This window comes from Panthera tigris, chromosome B1, assembly GCF_018350195.1.
Source record: "Panthera tigris isolate Pti1 chromosome B1, P.tigris_Pti1_mat1.1, whole genome shotgun sequence".
NCBI classification, from domain to species: Eukaryota; Metazoa; Chordata; class Mammalia; order Carnivora; family Felidae; genus Panthera; species Panthera tigris.
Window position 1 is genome coordinate 125,439,077 of NC_056663.1, and position 18,533 is coordinate 125,457,609.

At 37.1% G+C, this 18,533-nt stretch overlaps 1 protein-coding gene across 2 annotated transcripts in view; it reads right to left on the reverse strand.

Moving 5' to 3' along the window:
* Positions 1 to 18,533, reverse strand: part of BMPR1B (bone morphogenetic protein receptor type 1B) — a 412,007-nt gene that overhangs the window by 159,570 nt on the left and 233,904 nt on the right. The gene's annotated exons all lie outside the window — the stretch shown is intronic.

An 18,533-nucleotide genomic window follows, 5' to 3' on the forward strand; every position in this document is an offset into this window, starting at 1 on the left:
GTGGTAATACTCCGGCAAAGTTCTCAGCTGCTCAGACAAAGCTGTGGATTGGCTCACTACCCGGCAACCCTGTGCCTGCCTGGAAATACCATTTTGCTGCCAGCTTTACAGATGCTATGGGCCTTTCCTGAGGCCCAAATCAGGCACAGAAGGGCAATTATGAGGTTTGTCTGAAGAAACAGTTTTCCTCAAGCAGGTGAAGAAAGCGGGGAGGGAGAGCTGGGTGAAGTGAAAGACAAGAAAGGAAATACTGCCTTTGTTTTGGCCAAACAACATCACCTTGATCCCTTCATAAAACTTACACCTAAATGTCATTTAATCAAGCTTTATGAAACTGAATTACTACATACTATGAACGACCAAAACACAGGAAAGCATTTTTTAATTGTTTTTAATATTGCTTCTCATTGAGTAAGGCTGCTATGATGGAGTAATTAGTCACAAAAAAAAATGTTTCAACACAGGTAAGTTCACTTCCAGAATGATAAAAATGCACTGAAAACCATCATTTTAATCAGATTGAATAATATATCTGGTGAAAGAAGCGAAAATATAATCTGACAATTATATGACTCAATGTATTATATTAACTACCCTTAAATGTTCAATCATGACAACTTGAATTATTTTACTTTATTTTTATAGATTAAGGACAAAATCGAAGCCATGACACTACATAGTTTGCAGGTGATATGAATGAGGTCAGCATTATCTATCTATATCACACATAATGTCCACAGTATGAACAATTAGAAACTAAAGTCCGTATTTTCTATTCTTCTTGCCTAGAATAATTATATGTTTGCTTTACTGCAAATTTGTTTCTTGAGTAAATCAAGAGAAAAGAAAATTTTAGAAATAATCTGGTCACTGACTCATCTAACAGATGAGAAAACCGACCCCCCACGCTGGTTAACTTATCCATGGTCACATGACAAGTTTGCCGCAGGGCCAAAACCAGAGTCCTTGTCTTACTGCTCCTAAGCTGTGCTCCTTCTATTACAAGAGTGACTGTTAAACTCATTTTTATGTTCAAAATCCTATCTTCATGTGAAGTTTTACTGAAAACCTTACCAGGAAGGGCAAATATTAAAGCCAGAAAAATAACCAGCATGAAACAAAAATGACCTTTTACAATTTGACTCCCCGCAAAAAGTTATGTGCAAGAATTAACTTTGTAACGACTGAAATCCACCTCTGTTCCATCCAATAATTAGTATTTGCCCAGTAAATTAACTTACTCTCAGGAGAGGTACATAGCTAGCTGTTGGGGAGGCAAAGATAAAACACAGTTCCTACTCTCAAGGACCTTACAGTCCAAGTTCAGAGAAAAACAAGCTAATGACAAAACAGTGCATTTGTGACGATGAAGACCAGTAGAGGCGGTGAGGGGTACTGGAGCACGCGCACCTCATCCCATGTGAAGATTGAAAATGTATTTATTTGTTTATTAAGCCAACCATGTATGCATTCAAAAACCGTTCTTCCTGTACCTAGCTGGGACCTCAGAGAGCCTTCAGTCTCCAGTCTGGGCTGGGGTATGTGGTGGGATAGATGGAGGGATGGGGGCTAGGAGAGTATAGAAAGGAGAAACTACAGTTTTGTCTGAGCAGGAGGCATTGGTTGGCGGCTCCCGGGCAGACAAAGTCAGTTCCACGGGGGGGGGGGTTCAATGGGGGATTTCTCAATCAAGGTCTCTGCATATTATAGCAGGGGTGGGAGGCAGTGAAGCAAAGACAGAAAGAATAACACGATAAAGACAAAGAGGCAGGAAAAAACATGATCCAGAACTTCAAGTAGTCTTTCTTGCTGGAGCACACAAGGTGAAACAGGAAATGGTATATTTTTTTTAAAAGGATGAGAAGGATAAGAGCAATGAAAAGTTTTATACACCAGGTTTAAAACTTGGGTTTTATACATCGTGCTAGCAGTCTTCAACTGTTTTTGCTTACAGACCTTTAAAAGACTTTTAAACTATGGAACTACTCACACATTAGCAAGTTAACATGAACAATTTTTCATCTGTGCTGATATAGGTACATGCAGAGGATTTAATTTCTACTCTGGTGAAATACGGACATTTTAAAGTAAAAGTTATAAGGATATTAAATGGAATATAAATCCATAGTAATTTAATGAAACCATTATCCATTTAAATAATAAATTTATAAAATCTTCTAACAGCTGAAAATTTTACATTACTGTTTCATTTTTTTACTTTTATTTCAATTTCACCACCACATAGAATTTTTATGCAATATATTTTATAATTAAAAGTCTTTTATTGTTTACTCTATCATACTTCTCTGTGAGAAGAATTTAAGGCATTAACTGAAATTTTAAAATTGTTAAGTTTTCTATGACACCAGGGCAATGCATCACAGTAAAGGTTGGGATAGATGAAAGTGTGACTTTAAGAGAAAGATTGTTATGAAGAAACCACTGCTCTTAGCCAGATCAATATTAATAAAGAGTTTATGTACAAGCTGAAAATCTGGACAATGACTCCATCAAACCATATATTAAAATGTTAAGTGAAGGAAACCGGTCTGAAAAGGCTATATACTGTGTGATTCCAACCATATGACACTACTCTGGACAAGGCAAAAACTACAGAGACAATAAAAAGATCAGTGGTCACCAGAAGTTTGGGGTGGGTGCAGGATGAGTCAATGAAGCACAGGAGATTTCAGGGCAGTGAAACCATTCCGGACAACATGTAACAGTAGATGCATGGCATTATGCACGTGACAAAACCCATAAAACTGTACAACACAAAGACAAAGCCCTAATAAAAACTGTGGACTTTAGTTTAAATCTCTTCCCTTGTCTTCCTGAAAGCCATGTGTTCTAGAAAAAGTACTATTATTTATTAAGCAATTACCATCAGTAGGGGGGCTTAGAAATATTAACTTTAACACTTAAAAACAACCCTAATAGATGAGTATGCTTTTGCCTTTTTTTAAGATAAAGAACATGAGTTATTAAGTGGATGGTCTGAAGTCATCTAACTAATAGATAGATCCGGGATTCAGCCCAAATCTGTCTGACCAGACTCCAGTACCACATACTGGCTTTATATCAGTCACTTGAAAACTGGGTAGACACTGCCCAGGTCAGGCAAGGAAGCGGACTAAGCAGGACCTTCAGAAAGTCAGAAAGGAATGAAAGAATTGTATGCTGCATTTCTCTCAAGGAACTGCTAGATATTGAGTATTATAGGGTAGCAAAAAGAAGAGATTAACAAAGTAATCAGTGGAAGTCAATGGAGAAAATTAAAATAACTGTTATGTGCTATTAAGAAGAACTTAAAGGGTTTTATCTTCAATTTGGTGGGTAAGGAACACATGAAGAATTAAGGATGAGAAGACTCAATACTGACAAAGTATTCTTCCCAACTTTACGGATTCAATGCAACCCCAATCAGGACATTATTTTGTAGATATGGCCAACCCAATATTAAAGTTTATATGGAGAGGCAAAAAACCCAGAATAGTCAACACCAACATTGAAGGAGAACAAAGTTGAAGGGCTGACACTACCCACTATCAAGACTTACTATAAAGCTACCGTAATCAAGACAACGTACTGTTAGAGAAAGAACAGACAAACAGATCGATGGAAAAAAATAGAAAACCCAGAAACAGACTCACACAAATATAGTCAACTGATCTTTGACAGAGGGACAAAGTCAATAAATGTGGCAAAGACACTTTTTTCTTTTCTTTTTTTTTTTAATATGAAATTTATTGTCAAATTGATTTCCATACAACACCCAGTGCTTATCCCAACAGGTGCCCTCCTCAATGCCCATCACCCACTTTCCCCTCCCTCCCACCCTCCATCAACCCTCAGTTTGTTCTCAGTTTTTAAGAGTCTCTTATGTTTAGGCTCCCTCCCTCTCTAACCTTTTTTTTTTCCTTCCCCTCCCCCATGGTCTTCTGTTAAGTTTCTCAGGATCCACTAAGAGTGAAAACATATGGTATCTGTCTTTCTCTGTATGACTTATTTCAACAAATAGCGCTAGAACAATTGGACATCCATGTGCCAAAAAAAAAAAAAAAAAAAAAGAATCAAAACAAAAGCCTTATACCCACCACAAAAATTACCTCAGACCTAAATGTTAATGCAAAATTATAAAATTCATAGAACATAACATAGGAGAAAATCTAGATTACTTTGGGTATGTCAGCGACTTTTAGACATAACACCAGAAGTACAGTCCATGAAAAAAATAACCCATAAACTGGATTTCATTAAAATTAACAACTCTCTGGGGTGCCTGAGTGGCTCAGTCAGTTAAACATCTGACTCTTGGTTTCGGCCCAGGTCATGATCTCATAGTTTCATGAGTTTGGTCCCCACATCAGGCTCTGTGTTGAGGGTGCAGAGCCTGCATGGGATTCTCCCTCTCCCTCTCTTTCTGCCCCTCCCCTGATTACGCTGTCTCTGTCTCTCTCAAAATAAATAAATAAACTAAAAAAAATTTTTCTAATAAATAAAATTGAATAAAATTAATAACTCTATAGAAGACAATGTCAAGACAATGGAAGATAAGCCATAGGCTAGGAGAAAATATTTTCAACACACATCTGATAAAGGATTGTTAACCAAAGTTTACAAAAACTCCAAAATTCAGCAATAGGAAAATAAGCACATTTTTAAAAATGGCCCAAAGACCATAACAGATACCTCACTGAAGAAGACACGCAGTTTGCAAAAAAACACATAAAAAAGATGTTCCACGCTGTATGTCATCAAGGAGATGCAAATTAAAACAACAATCAGATACCACTATACATCTATTAGAATGCTGCAAGATCTGGAACACTTGACAACACCAAATGCTAATGAGGATGCAGAACAAAAGGAACTTTCATTCATTGCTGGAGAAAATGCAAAATGGCACAGCCACTTTGGCAGACAGTTTGGTGGCTTCTTATAAAACTAAACATACTCTTATCACAACACCCAGCAATCCCACTTATTGGTATTCACCCACAAGAGTTAAAAATGTCCACACAAAAATCTTCACAGGACGTTTTTGGAGATTTATAATTACCAAAACTTGGAAAAAATCAGGATGTCCTTCAGTAGACAAGTAAATAAACTGTGGTATATCCAGACAAAGGAACACTATTCAGTGATAAAGAGAAGTGACCTATCAAGACATGTAAAGACAAATAGGAACCTTAAATGCATATCACTACATATTTCCACCCATATGACATTCTGGAGAAGGCCAAACTATGGAGATAGAAAAATCTACATGGTGGGGGGGGGGGGAGGTGGGGTGGAGGAAGGATGAATAGGTGAAGCGCAAAGGATTTTTAGGGAAAAAAAAACTCTGTATGACTTTATACTAGTGGATACATGTCATTATACATGTGTTGTTCAAGTCCAACACCAAGACCGAATTATAAACTACAGACTTTGGTGATTATGATATGTCAATGTAGATTCATCAGTTTAACAAAGGACCAATCTGGTGGGGACTTGATAATGGGCAAGGTTACACATGCACAGAGGCAGAGGGTATACGGAAAAATCTCTGTTCCTTCCGTTTTGCAATGAACCTTATTCTGCTATTAAAAAGCCAAGTCCTGAAAAAGTCAAAGGTGGCTCCTCCCTCAGGGAGTTGGGTCTTTGTCAAGGCAGAGGTTACAGAAAGAACAGGGAGCTAAGAAAAGAAGATGCATTTAGTCTTTGAACATGATGAACTGTGTTATAGCCAAGTGAATACAGTCAGTAAGCACTTAAATATATTAATCTATAATATAGGAAAGATGAAGATTGCAGCAATTCAGTAACCTTCTATTCATGTTTTCCTGCTTGAAACTTTTTTTCACCATTAACCTATTCTCAACACAGAAGCCAAAGCAGTCACTTAAAGATATCAGAGGCGCCTGGGTGGCCCAGTCAGTTGAGCATCCGACTTCGGCTCAGGTCACGATCTCGTGGTTTGTGGGTTCGAGCCCTGTGTTGGGCTCTGTGCTGACGGTTCAGAGCTCGGAGCCTGGAGCCTGCTTTGGATTCTGTGTCTCCCTCTCTCTCTGTCCCTCCCCCACTCATGCTCTGTCTCTCTCTCGCTGTCAAAAATAAACATTAAAATTTTTTTTTTAAAAAATCAGATAATACTCGTCTTCTATAGAAAACAGAATAAAAGTCCAAGTTCTTATAATGATCCATAAATCCCTACTTCATCTGCCTCTCATTCGGTCTCTGACAACACTGACTACAGTCCCCCTCGTTTTCTCAGCTCCAGCCACTTGTTCCCCTATTATTCCTTAAATGTACCTGACAAGTTTGCCCTTGGTGTCCTCCTATTTGCTGTTCCCACCCTGGTATGTTCTTGCAAACAGCTTCATGGCGAACACCTCCTTCACATCTCTTTTCAAATGGCACCCTCTCAGTGAAGCCTACTACCACCATACTATTTAACACTGCAAACTTCCTTATTGTCACTGCCTGTTTCTTCCCAATAGAATTTAAGTTCAATAACATAGATTTCATGTGCCTAAAATGAATCTCACACAGAATAAATGCACAGTAAACAGGCATTATATAAATAAATAAAACATAAATCTGTGAGACATATACCAACATAAGTGGCTCCTGAAGTCAGTAATAGTAAGTAACTCCAAACCAACATTTAAAAGGCAGGTCAAGGGGCGCCTGGGTGGCTCAGTCGGTTAAGAGTCCGACTTCGGCTCAGGTCATGATCTCACGGTCCGTGAGTTCAAGCCCCGCGTCGGGCTCTGTGCTGACAGCTCAGAGCCTGGAGCCTGTTTCAGATTCTCTGTCTCCCTCTCTCTCTGACCCTCCCCCGTTCATGCTCTGTCTCTCTCTGTCTCAAAAATAAATAAACATTAAAAAAAAATTAAAAAAAAAAAAAGGCAGGTCAAGGGGTGCCTGGGTGGCTTAGTCAGTTAAGCGTCCAACTTTAGCTCAGGTCACAATCTCAAGGTTCGTGAGTTTGAGCCCCGCGTCAAGCTCTGTGCCGACAGCTCAGAGCCTGGAGCCTGCTTCCGATTCTGTGTCTTCCTCTCTCTCTGCCCCTTCCCAAGTCATGCTCTGTCTCTCAAAAATAAATAAAAACATTACCAAAAAAATATTTAAAAATAAATAAAAGGTAGATCAAGGAAGAGAAGTCCATGAAGCTTGTAAAACAATGATGAATGTAAATAGAACAATGAGAAAATGAGAAAAAGGGTGATGAGGATGAAGTAGTAGAGAGGGAGTGGTTGACAATGTCACCTGCCATGGGAAGATCAAATATGAAGGGATTGAAAGAGCCTATTACACACAACATTCAGAAAGTACTCTAATACTAAAGATCTCTGAATGGTACATCCTCAAAGGGTGAATTTTATGGTGTATGAATTATATTTCAGCAAAGCAGGCATGAAAAAAAAAGTACTAGTGGCTGAGCTATCTCCATTGGAGGCAGAAGGTAAGCAAGGGAGGTGAGACATGAAATAGAAACTCTCTTTCAAAAATCTGGCTATTAAGAAAAGAAAGATGAGGGTGATGATTTAACACCACAAACAATCAAACAACTCGTTACGGCATAAAAGTGAGTGTTTTGAAGTCAAGCTGACTTGAATTTTCGTCTTTCTCAAGTTACATTGTAAGTTATGCAACTTTAGTATCCTCATTAATAAAATGAGTTTAAAATTAGTACCTGTGTGACTGGATATCAGTATTTCATTTCTCTGCCTCGCAGAACAATATTTCATTGCACAGATACACATTTTACTTATCCATTCATCAGCTGGTGAACATTTGCACTGTTTCCACTTTTGAGTTATTACGAATAATGCTATGAACTTTCATGCATAAGCTTCCGCATAAACATATGTTTTCATTATCTTTGGATAAATACCTAGAAGTGAAATTTCTAAGTAATGTGGTAATTTTATATCTAACATTTTAAAGAACTGTCAAATTGTTTTCCAAAGTGGTTACACCATTTTATATCCCCAACAGCAATGGTGAGGGTTCCAAATATCTGGGTTTTTTTTATTACAGTAATACTTGTAAATATAAAGCAGAATCTCATTGTGATTTTAATTTGTATTTCCCTAATGACTACTAATTGAGTATCTTTTCTTGTGATTATTGGCTTTTTGGATATTTACTCTTTACTTCCAGTAAATATAATTTCAGAAAACACTAGGACCAAATAAAACTTAAAACTTATTTTCAAGTGCTCGGCAAAGTTGTACGTGGCACAGGCATAACAAGTAACTTATTAGCTAAAGAAATGAATATTCTAATAAACAAATGAAAGATTAGGAATTAAAAATACTTGATTTAGTGGTATATCATTTCAATTTTCAAATAACTTAGTTTGAATTCCTATAAAATCTAATAGAATTTTCAGTGAAGAAAAAACTTTTTAAAAAATGCAATTACAAAGCAAATGTACTAATCCTCTGTTTAGTATTATGATAAATACCTACATTAATATTTTTAGTTTGGTCATAATAATGTACTCCATCAGATCAATAATAAAGTACTCCATCAGAAACTGGACTTATAATCCAATCATATTAATGCTTTAATTTCATACTTCTTTGAAGACAGAAGTAAAAAAGCAAAAAATTGATTAAGTAGCAAATGACTTAAAAGTATGTGTTGATAAGCTTAATCAGATATGAATACTACAAATATATCCAACACTATAAAGAATGAGACACTCCTCAAGGACAAATGTCTACAAGGAAAATATTAGTAATCCAAGTTTGTTGTCATTTTTCAAAAAGACCTGTGGGAATATGTGCCTTTCAATGTAAATGACTCTGGAGAAAGGAAATTGACTCTACATTGTGCCTAGTGAGTAGCTAAGGATGGGCTGTTTTCTCCTTTATAGGCCCTACTGTGAGTCCCATCACACAGAGTCACTTACCTTTAACTGTAAGGTTCTTTGTTCCCAAGTAATAAATACTTTAGGCCCCCAGGAGCCCACAGGAAAGTCACACAACCTACTAACCTACTAACCCTACAACCAAGTCTACTAACCTTTACTGCTGCTAGTTTAAGTACTTATCTATCATTAGTTTTGAGAAGTATCGACTGCACAATTAATAAACAGATCATTTGTTCTTTTCAACTAGAACAATGTTGTATATAAATTGCAAAGAAGCAAACTAAACAAGGAAACCACAGCAAAGAATGCATGTCCTTTTTAACTTTCATTTGGTATCACACCAACTAGTGCCCAACTAAACTAAAACATTTTATCATTTATAAATAGAAATTGTTTTGAAATTCATAGTGTATAGAACGCATATAACCAGAGTAAATAATAAAGCTCAATTATATTTCATAAAATAAGGTAATAACAAAGAGCTGAAAAGCATCAGGGATATAAACTAATTTTTATACTATCATTGTTGCTAATTGGACCTATGTTAAAACTATATTAATGTTTCTTCATGCTTAATAATAATAGCTTAGCTCATAACTATGTATCAGTATTTCTGTTTTTCTCTTAAAACCACATGTATATTTTTTATAATACTGAGGAAAATCTCAAACGTGATTTTTAACATAATATTTGTAATATAATTTCAGTAATTTTCTACTTTTAAAATGTGTACAGTTCTTAAAACCATATCTTTAATATTTATTTTCTAAAACTAGAGAACTAATTCACAGTAATTCAAAGTTTTCTACTATCACTCCAAAATGGAAACTTAAGAATGTCAATAAGAATCTTCATGATGATGAGAATTTTTAATTCCATTAATCTCTGAATTGCTCTAACATCCAAATGACAGATATTATCCCACATCTGAAACAACGGTTTTTCTTTCATCATAAAGATGTAGCTATCTCTCGATATTCATAGTTTTTTCAAGAACAACCCATTCAGTAGACCTTTTCATTCATGCAGATACCTATAATTATCAACATGATATTAATGTAACAGAAGAACACTTATTTCTGGAAAAAAATACAGTATATTTTGTTGGGCAGTGGAAATGGAATCTCAAGAAAGCCGTAAGTGTCCTCTGCAGGGAAGGAGCAGGGAAGGTGGTCGTGAAATCACCCACACCAGAGGGATTTCAGTCAGCTGAAAGGAGAGAGTAGGAAAGATTGGGGTCAGGGTTCCATAAAACAAGCTAATGCCATACATTCCTTACGATAGAGAGTGAAAAACCCCAGCCAGGAAGGATTCAGAAAAAACTCACTCAATGGGAGAGGGAACCACCTGTCAACCACAATTAAGCTGACCTTTTTTATTATTCATTAATCATACGGCAATAGCCTATAAAAATACCACTGAAAGATTAAATTTAACAGGCAATGAAAATAGCCAGTCACATTAAGTCTGATCATCCATAAAAGAAAAGAAAAACAATACTGGTTTATTTTAGTGCTCTATGATGAATCTGCTTTCATATGGAAGATATAAACTATGAAACTAAGGAATATAATTATTCATGTTAAGGCCACATCTTTTTCTAGTCAAAATATATTTCAAAAAAATGAGAGAAAATAAAAAGAAAACAATAAAGCAAACTAATTTCATTTTTTTATTTTATTTTTTTTTAATTGTTTAATGTTTATTTATAATTGAGAGACAGAGACAGAGCACAAGCAGAGGAGGGGCAGAGAGAGAGGGAGACGCAGAATCCGAAGCAGGCTCCAGGCTCTGAGCTGTCAGCACAGAGCCTGATGCAGGGCTCAAACCCACAGACAGTGAGATCATGACCTGAGCCGAAGTCAGACACTTAACCAACTGAGCCACCCAGGCGCCCCGAAAGCAAACTAATTTTAAACAAGAAATGAATGAGGTATCTACTACTCTAGTGTGAGTCATATAAAATGTGCTTCCTTCTGTTGGCTATCCTGCTTGACAGGACCTGAAATTTCCTTGAAAAGTGGTATCAAAAATAACTAAGGAAAAAAAAAGACTAAAAATGAAAAAATATTAATTTTACTTCTGAATTTGAAAGGATCTGAATATTGTCATATACATTCCTTTTTTTTTTTAAGTTTTTTGTGTATTTATTTATTTAGAGACAGTGTGAGTAGGAGGAGGGGCAGAGAGAGAGTGAGAAGAGAGAGAATCCCAAGCAGGCTCTGCACCATCAGCACAGAGCCTGGATGTAGGGTCCAACTCATGAAACTGTGAGATCATGACTTGAGCTGAAACTGAGAGTCAGATGCTTAACCAACTGAGCCACCCAGTAGCCCCTATTTCTGAGAGAGAATTAAATCACACTCTGACCTGGACTAAGGCAGTCTTTCTAGTTTTTGTCAGCTTTCATTTCATTAAACTACCGTGGAACAGGTAAATACTGTACAGGAGAACACTTTGAGGTGATTTTCCCCCTTCCTGTAATTTGCTTCCTTCTGGGTATTTGGCCTATGCTGACCTAGAACAGGGCTGGAACTGAGCTGAGGATAGGTGGATGGTAAAAGTAGGAAAGGTAAGAATAAAGAATATCCTTATAGTTTTCTTTTCATCATCCAATAAAGAGATGAAATAATGCAAATAAGACATCAATTTAATAATCAACCTGCTTACATTTTTATTTTGAAAATAATCATACTGAACCATGGAATCAAAAAAATGGCTTTGTATAAATATTTGTGCTTAGAAAAGCATATACAAACTGCTACTAATACCTGATGCTTAAGTAACTCAGTGGAGAACATGAAGGAGAGTAAAGGAACATCAAAGCATGTCCTCGGGATGAAGGGATCCCTGCTGATGAAGTAAAACCTCTTACTGTCCAACTCTTAATAGTACGTACAAAACTAACAACTCATACTTATGTAGCACTTCAGGTTTTTGTTTTTGTTTTTTTTTTACTTTTCTTTTTATTATTTTTTTGTCTTTTAGAGAGAAAGCACGTGTGCACAGACACACACATGCACGTGCAAGAGTGGAGGGTTCAGAGGGAGGGAGGAAGGGAAGGAGAGACAGAGAGAGACAGAGAGAGACAGAGAGAGAAGGAGAGAGAGAATCTTAAGCAGGCTCCATGCCTACGATGGAGCCCAACATGGGGCTTGATCCCATGACTCTGAGATCTTGACCTGAGCTGAAATCAAGAGTTGGTCATTCAACCAACTATGCCACCCTGGTGCCCAGCACTTCAGATTTTTAAAACGTGTTTTCACATGTTATCTCATTTGTTCATTAAGATGAGCCAATTAGAAAGTATCCCTACTTTACATATAAGGAAGCTAAGTGCAAAGCTGGTAAAGGAAGAGTCCAACACGTTAAAGTTTGAAAGAAGTGAAGACAGAAACTTAATTTGGTCTTTTCACATTTAACCCTTGACCCTTACTACTGTACTTTTCAATAATACCAGAGGGGCCATATCCTAGTGGAAATTACTTTTCTGTGGAAAAAACATGAATTCCTAGAGGAAATACTGAAGTCTTCCTGTTTGGGGCATATATGTTTTTGACGATAATGGCAAACACACACATACACAGTACATACACGGTAATAACAGTCATCCAAACTTAAAATTTCAAAATTCCACTTCTGGTCTCCCCCAATTCCGTTTAGTTACTAAAACTCAAGACTATATCTTTGTTTTTTGCTATTTTGTTTTTCAGATTTTTATTTAAGTTCTAGTCAGTTAACATATAGTATAATATTAGTTTCAGGACTAGAACTCAGTAATTCATTACTTACATGCAACACCCAGTGCTCATCACAAGTGCCCTCTTGAATACCCATCACCCATTTAGCTCACCACCACCCCCGCCCACCTCCTTCCATTAACCCTGCTTGTTCTCTGTAGTTAAGTCTCTTATGGTTTGCTTCCCTCCCTTTATTTCCCTTCCTCTATGAAGAGCCCATCTTTGAAATCTCTGTCTTTTCCCTTCCCTCTGTTCCCACCAAAATTCAGATTTAGCTTTTATATAACCTTAAATACTGAAATCTAGTCATGTCACCACTCTCCTTCCTCCTCCAACAACTTTCTGCACTGCCACAAAAAAGAAAAAGTCAACATGCACTCTTGCCAACAACAGAGGGTTTGAACTTTTCTGCACAGAATACAGTCCTCTCTGCCATCTCGAACCGACCTTATTACCCTTTCGGTTTCATTTCTCCTTTGCCCACAACACAAATCCTGTATTACACGCTCCTAATACACCAAACCATATGCTCACCCACTGGAAATGTTATGTGTGTACTTCCACACTTCTGTGTATTTTCTTGGGATGACCTCTAAATCTTTATTTCTAGGAAGTAACATTTAAACTGGTGAAGAACTGGATCTATTCGAGAATGCAGATTAAAAGGGAAACTGGGGGGCACCTGGGTGGCTTGGTCAGTTAAGCGTCTTACTCTTGATGTCCGTTCAGGTCATGATTTCACAGTCGTTAAGATCAAACCCCGTGTCAGGCTCTGTGCTCGGCACAGAGCCTGCTTAAGATTCTCTCTCTTTAAAAAAAAAAAAAAAACTTAATAGGAAAATTTCATTGCATGCTGTGACTCTGGTATTAACTCCTTCCTCTCCTTGCTTGTTGTGTTTCCTTCCTAGAAAGATGACAAATTGCTTGGCTTGCACTTGATAATGCTAAAACTATAAGGGAAAAGTGCATACCAGTTCCCAGGCTGCGAGCCAGTAAAGCAGTGATATGCTGCGCATTTCAGGAAGATCTGAGGGACCTGATAAGCACTTATGTCCTGAGTATTCACTCCTCTTTCTCTGTTTTATCTCCTTTGTCACAGAAAATGAGGCAATAACTAATTCCACAATATTAATGAAAATACATTCAACTACATGACTTACCTTTTGAAAGACCTACTAATCTAGACTTTAGCTAAACTATGCACAGTAGTTACGTAGAGATTTGAAGCAGGATACTACCTGAAACAGCAATCCTAAGGAGTATTTAAGTGCTAAAATTATGACAGTAGTATCCATGGAACTAACAGGGCCTCTACACAGAGAATTTTAAATATTTATATGCCCAAAAGATTGCTGCCATTTTCTTTTGGGCAGAACAACAAAGTTCAAAGTACAGTAATGAAAGTTATCACTGGGCTTACTGGCAATCAATACCAATTAAAAGCTACATTTTAAAAATGCATATCAGGTGTTACTGGAAAATGCATCCATCTGAATAGCAGCTATTGAAAAAAAGTTTATCAAAAAGGGTAAATAATGTATAAAAAGTCCCAAGTGAGTGATGAAAACCTTGTTCAGATGACAAGCCACATATCAGTTGGAAGCCAGTGCTCAGACTTATTGGCACCAACAATGTTTTCTTAATTTCCTAAGTGTGCATAACATCACACCACCCAGTTGGCCTAGAGTACCCTTATTTATTGCTTTATTCTATGAAAGACTACTTCAACTTACTTATATTGCTGACAAATCCATTTTATAATTTTCATTAGCAGTTCTAATGGTTCTTATGCAATATTTCATATTTATTTATGCTTTCATTCAGCAAAACAGTTGCTGAGTACCTGTTATGGGTTTGGCACTATAGACACAATCCCTATTCTCAGAAAGGCTAGAAGCTGGTGACAGTAGAGAGAAGACTAGTGAACGGCAATGACTGTGATATAAACAAGCCAAGCACAGTAAACCTAACTCTTCCTGGAGACTGAGCTCAGGGAAGGCATCTAGAGGAAGAAATGATATCTGAATTCTTAAAAGAAATTAACCAGAACATACAGGAAGATTTCAAATATATGGCACTTTGGGATGACGGTAAGACCCAAGGTATGGCCATGGAGTGAAGGCCTCAAGTGGTGTAACTATTCCTGTCCTAATACCACTGACCTTCAGTCCTCAGTACTGGGGGCTGCTACATTGCTAGGTTTCCTTTTTCCTGCCTGGTGACATTTTCAACTCATTTCATCCTATGGCTTTATTCTAATTTTTAAAATGTGACCCCATGTTTTGAGGTTTTTAAGAGAAAAAAAGATATAATTTTGTATATTCCCATAAGAATTTTTCTATCGGCATTTTCAGCCATTTATTAAAAAAATATTTATGGAGCAATAATAATTATTGAGCTATATGACAGGCTTGGCTTTAGGTGCTAGGAATATGATGGTGAAGCAGGTATGCCACACATGCCCTTATAGACTTTACATTCTAGTGGCGGGGGGGCGGGGGGACCTAACAAACAAATATGGTATCATCTCATAAGAAAAAAAAGGCAATAATAAAAGTGAAACAAAATAATGTGATTAATACTGGGGGGAAAAAAGTTTAGGCAAGGGGGACTAAGAAAAGCCTTGCCTGAAGCAGAATCCTTTGAGCTGAAGCCTTAATGAAGAGAAGGAGACAGCCTAGAAAGATCTGAAGGAAGAGTATTCCAGGCAGAAGGAATTGCTAATGAAAAGATACTTGAATAAAAAGAATCCTTGGTATTCAACTGACCAAAAAAAAAAAAAAAAAAAAGCCCAATAATTAGACAATGACTGGATGATGTAGTGTTTCAGATCAGTGGTTCCTAAACTGTGCTGCACACTGGAATTATCTGAGATGCTTTTAAAAATCCAGATATCCTGCAATATCCCAGACCAATTAAACCAGAATCACTGGAGTAGAAGCCAGAGATCAGTATTCTTTAAAACTCTCCATGTGATTCTGATATGCAGTCCCAGTGGAGAAGCACTAATTTAGGCCATGGTGAAGAATTTAAATTTTAGTCTAATTACATAAACAGCTACTGAAAGATTAAAATTTCAACTGAAATTTGTCATGTACCTAGACTGTTTCATTTCAACCTGGATATTTCGTTAAAAGGAGCAATACACCTTAGACATGTTAGTTCCTGAAGCAAATTCTTTTGAACAACAAAAATGAAGGCAATTATTGAAACACTTCCCTTTAAAAATGTGGGGCACCTGGATGGCTCAGTCAGTTGGGTATCTAAGTTTGGCTCAGGTCATGATCTCGTGGCTCACGAGTTCAAGCCCTACGTCAGGCTCTGTGCTGACAGCTCAGAGCCTGGAGCCTGCTTTGGATTCCCCCCCACCCCACCCCCCGCCTCTTCTTCACTCATTTTCCCTCTCTCCCTCTTTCAAAAATAAGTAAACATTAAAAAATGTTAAAAAGTAAAAATTAAATAAAAATTAAATTTAGCTGAAAATTAGTTATTTTGGAAATGCCTACTGTATTCATTTTATGCACCTCCCTGTAAATTCTAGAATATATTTGCTTATATTTTGTGAATGACTTATCTCTTGTGAGGAAAACAAATACACAAACCTTTGAAACAGTATCTGAATTTTGCTGACATTATTCTTTTTGATGAGCTGTAAGACTGACCATGGGATTCCTCTAGTGTGGGTCACATGAGCACATGATCCACTCTGCTGTAAATGGTACAGCATTTTGTGGCACGTAATTCTGTAAGATTTCACCTACTAGAGCTGAGTTAAGAAACAATCTTTAAGGAGAAATGCGGTTGATTCACCAGCACTGCTGCGACCTGAGAAACTCATCACATTAAAATGTTTAGATACATTTATCAGATATAGATGACATTTCTATTGTTCAAATAAACACACCCGAATACCTTTTGTTGTACTGCACTGAGTAGAAAATAAAGCCCCTAATGGTAGTAAAACGTTTCATTTCCCAACTCTTGTGGTCAATTTAAATTCTTATTTTTTTTAACAATAACTGTGCCTAAATTAAGGAACCTAAATTAAACTGTAAGAAAAGCAAAAGCAAGGAAGTCCCGGTCACATTCCAGGAGAGCAAACCAAGCAGCTAAAAACTGATTGAACTATCATGTGGTGCTACAGTCCTAAGATTTCCACTGATACAGCATCTTCTCCAGTTTCAATTAACATATTAATATAGGCTAACCAGCTGAAGGAGTTCTACTTAAAAATCCAACCACTCCACAGAAGGTAAACTTAGGATATTCCTTTACTTATCTACCCAAAACAAAACTTCATCAGAATTGTGTAAGTAGGGGCGCCTGGGTGGCTCAGTCAGTTAAGCGGCCGACTTCGGCTCAGGTCATGATCTTGCGGTCTGTGAGTTCAAGCCCCGTGTCGGGCTCTGTGCTGACAGCCCAGAGCCTGGAGCCTGTTTCAGATTCTGTGTCTCCCTCTCTCTGACCCTCCCCCATTCATGCTCTGTCTCTCTCTGTCTCAAAAATAAAATAAATGTTAAAAAAAAAAATTAAAAAAAAAAAGAATTGCATAAGTAAAAAAAAAAAAAGTGCATATGTAAATATTATACTACCCCCAATTTTCCTCTAAAGGACAAATTTTCTACACAGTCTACTTGTCCTGGAATTCACAGAATGTAAGTAAAAAGGGTTGACAACTTCTACTAAAACTTTTCTTCGGAAAGCTCTATCTGATAAAGCCAGCCAAGGTAATCTCTCTATCTCAGAACAGCCTTTGCATTCTTTCTGTCCCTTTATGAAAACCCACAGCAATCCCAACTTGCATTACATACTTGTTTCCCTTTTCTTGTAGACAGTATCTGAACTGAAATCAGGAGCTATATTTTATGCATTTTTGCATATTCACACAACCTTTGTGGGGTTAAGCAAACATCTAATTAAGGAATGAATAATGAAAACTTATCAACCTCCCAAGGCTGAAGATAAGACAGAACAGCTCAGTGCTGGTATGACCTTCTGCAAATATACATCGCCACTTCCAAGCCCTGACTACCATTCTCTCCCTCCTTGGTAAACTAAAAGAGAAGTAAAAAAAAAAATACATGAAAATGTGAAATGAGAGGCGCCCTTATGTTCCAAACAAGAAGGGTGGATCAATGAGAAAGAGGATTTGATGATTAAAGACTGCAGACTCAAATGAAAAATAAAATAGAACCATAAATCCATTCAATCACTTGTTCCTTCCGCAAACAATTTTGAATACCTAAAATATTCCAGGCACCTATAACATACAAAAGTAAATGAAACGCAACTCATGCCTCCAGGTAGCACACAGTTAAATGCTATAATGCACAGTAATAAAAGCAACGCAAGAGCTATGCCTAAGTGATACAGAGATACAAGTACCTCATTCAATGGTACTGATGGTAGTGGAACTAAGGTTTGTTTGTTTTTTACAACGTTTATTCATTTATTTTTGAGAGAGAAAGAGAGTGTGAGTGGAGAGGGACAGAGAGAGACACAGAATCTGAAGCAGGTTCCAAGCTCCGAGCTGTCAGCACAGAGCCCAACATGGGGCTCGAACCCACAAACCGTGAGATCATATCTGAGCCACAGTCAGATGCTTAACTGACTGAGCCACCCAGGCACCCTGATAGTGGAACTAAATCTTAATAGGGTGAGTAGAAATTATTCTAGGATAAGAGGCAAAGGGGGATCCATTCCAGAAAGAGGCAGAACAAAGGCATAAAAAGCAAATAAATAAATAGGACATTTTAATTCCTTCATAAAGTGAACGACAAGTACAACTGTCATGAATAAACACGCTAAATAAACTGTTACTACCTTTCACAGCACAATTAAAATGCGAAGTCAACTGGGATAATCTGAAAATATTTTTATCAAAATCTGGCATTCCAATTACCTACTCACCTCATGTTACT